The sequence below is a fragment of the Mandrillus leucophaeus genome, unplaced genomic scaffold, assembly GCF_000951045.1.
Source record: "Mandrillus leucophaeus isolate KB7577 unplaced genomic scaffold, Mleu.le_1.0 Scaffold95, whole genome shotgun sequence".
In the NCBI taxonomy this organism is placed as follows: domain Eukaryota; kingdom Metazoa; phylum Chordata; class Mammalia; order Primates; family Cercopithecidae; genus Mandrillus; species Mandrillus leucophaeus.
Window position 1 is genome coordinate 3,181,075 of NW_012110363.1, and position 3,200 is coordinate 3,184,274.

The window sequence follows — 3,200 nt, forward strand, 5'->3', positions numbered from 1 at the left end:
TAAAAACTTAGTTCGTTTTCCTCCAAACACAAAACAGAGTCGCAATAAATATCTTTGTGCACAAATACATATATATCCATGAGGCTGATGCCGAAAGTGGAGTTGCTAAATTGAAAGATAAATAGTTATTAAATTCTGATAGACTCTGTCATTTTCTCTCTAAAAAGCTGCTAATGTAGCTTTTCACCATGATATGCCCAGATTCTCAGAGTAGTAATCTCTTAGTCTAAAGTTATGGATGCATTACTTTTCTTTTTTAAAAAATCTTTTTTGACATTGTCTCAGACTTTCAAAAATATTGGAAAAAAATCTTGTGAAGAATTTCTGTGTACTCTTCACCTAAATTTCCCAAATACTTTCTCATACTTGCTTTATGTTTCTCCACCTAAATTTCCCAAATGTAAATACTTTCTCATACTTGCTTTATGTTTCTCCCTCTTCTCTGTGTGCATGAGATATTTTATTCTGAAATATTTAAAATTGCAGATATAATGTTTCTTTACCTCTACACGTATTAGTGTTCCCCAAAATACAAGAGCATTTTCTTTCATAACCATTGTAGAACAAGATATCAATATCAGAAAGTTAACATTGATAAAATGCTAGAATCTAGAGAATTAATTTGAATTTCCCAATTGTTCCACTGTTTTTGGCTGTTGTTCAGGATTCATTACAGGATCATGTTTAATTATCTGAGGTTAATTTCTGTAAAATAGAGTTGTGATCGTGGCATTCTGCTCAAACGTCTTTAGTGTCTTTTGTCACACGAACTAAGTAAAAAATCCTCTCTCGTATGAAATTATCCCTATTAAATGTTTAGCTTACCTTTGCAGATGTTTCTCACACCACTACTTTTCTCATATCCTAAACTCTACTCAAACTGATTTTGACTATTTTATATCACATTTAGTAGTGATTGGAGTACTAAGTTGAGCCAGTTCCTTATCTTTGAAGTAAGTGGTTAATTTTACATTTCACGATTTCTTTCAAGTGGACCAGGCTTGGCTGTTAAGAGTCTTCAGATAATTATTTTAACTAATATGTATTTATTCAACATTAGGTATTTTTACTTTTTTATTGACACATAATAGCTGTGCATATTTTAAGGACACGTGATAATTTGATACATTTTCATAAAATCAATTCAGGGTAATTAGGATATTCATCACCTTAAATATTTATCTTTTCTTTATGCTAAGAACATTAGAATTGTTCTCTTTCAGCTATTTAGAAATGTAAAATAGGTTAATGTTAACTCTAGACACCCTATTGATCTATTGAATACCAGGTCTTATTTCTAACTGTATGTTTGTTCCCATTAATTAACCTCTCTGCACCCACTCCTCCCTGCTACCCTTCCTGGCTTCTGGTAACTAGCAATCTACTCTCTATCTTCATGACATCCACCATTTTGGCTCCAACATATGAGTGAAAATATGTGATTTTTTTAATCTTATGGTTTCATCTCTAGTGAAAAATGAAGTGAAAATATTTTCCATTACATATGCAGTCTTCAAATTAAGCTTCCTTAAAAGCACCTCAGTTATTATTTATACTACTGAAAATTTCCATTTCTATAAATAGGTATAAAATTTTAAAATATAAAGCCTAAAATGAGAAATAGTTTGAAGTACTTTACAGCCTTTACTCAGTGCTTACTTGATAGACTATTATTACCTTGCTTTAGAATAGCAGATTATTCAAATTATTTTTTAAATAATTCCATATGTTTGTGCAATATATTAATAATTTAGCATTCACCCCCAATTTTTAGTGAAGCTAATCTTAGCCATTTAAGAGGTTAGGGTCAAGTTCTTTCAAAGCATCAGCCACATCACTGGAGTAATGCTTGAAGACTTTCATGTGATTAACATTAATGGAAAATATGGATGCCATAATTAAAATGGGTTATACTCTGTGTATGTACCTTATATGCATAAACTTGATCTTTTATATATTGATACACTTTGCATTCTTTCTACATATGTATACAGATATATATTATATATACATTTACATCATTTTAATACATCCTTAATTAACAAGAACAATGAGAAAGTTTATGAATTCTATTCCAGTTGGATTTTCTGTATTCTAAAAATGTCACTCCAAATGTCTCAACTCATACCCAAAGCAGTTATTTCTAAATCGTCTGAGAGAATACAAAACAAGAAAACTGCAAATTAGTTAATATTTATTGGCTACTTCATATGTTAAAGGTGTGTGTTAGCTAAAAACTGAAAAGATGAATAGAACTTAGCTTCTGCTTTTAAATAATATATAGTCAATCATGTGAGAAGAAAGATACACTAAATATACAAATCGCTGTAATGTAAATCAGAATATAATACATATTATTTTAAAAACATAAGAAGAAACAAAGCTGTTTGTCTAAAAGAACAAAACCTGTTTTAAAAAAGAATAAAAATATTGTAATATGTCTAAAGGCAATTTTACAATCCATCATAGGATTCTGAAGCTAGAAATTTACTAAAAGTAAATAAAAATATGGATTGTAAAATGCAGAAACATTGCAAATGAAAAATCTTAAAGTGTTATTTGAATTTTATTTCCTAGTTAACATTGTTGAGAAAATAATGAGCAGCAAAGCAAGTTTTCCTTAGCTGATGAGGTAATGCACTTTAGCTAATGTTTGCTTCTTAACTAAAACCCACATCTGATCTTAATCCTATAACTTGAAACAATTTTCAGTAAATCCCAATTTGCAGCCTGCAGCAATTGCAGTTCAATTAATATCATTGACAGTGACGTGGCCAAAAGGAGGGTAGAACCCCCATGGGTTAGCAAGAATTGCAGTCAAACTACAGGTCCTTTAACAATTACCTCACTGAATAGAGATTTTATTAGTCAATTAGCATTGCCTCACCCTATCCCATTGATGACACGTAACAGAAACCCCTTTTTGTGAAATGGTAAACAAGATAAAGAAGCAAAAGATTTTAGTCCTTAAAAAGCTCAACTCAGTTTATTGGATATTCCCATGGGATGTAGTTTTAAGTGTCAGAGATGGAAATGTGGCAGAAGGAAAATGGCATTTAACAATAGTAAATACTTATCTGTTTCTGTTTGAAGACTACAACCTCCCATCGTACAACTCCTGGAAATTAATGTTCTAAGGAACATGAATTTGGCATACAATGGCAACATCATATCTGATTGCTTTAGTAACAATCTCCAGC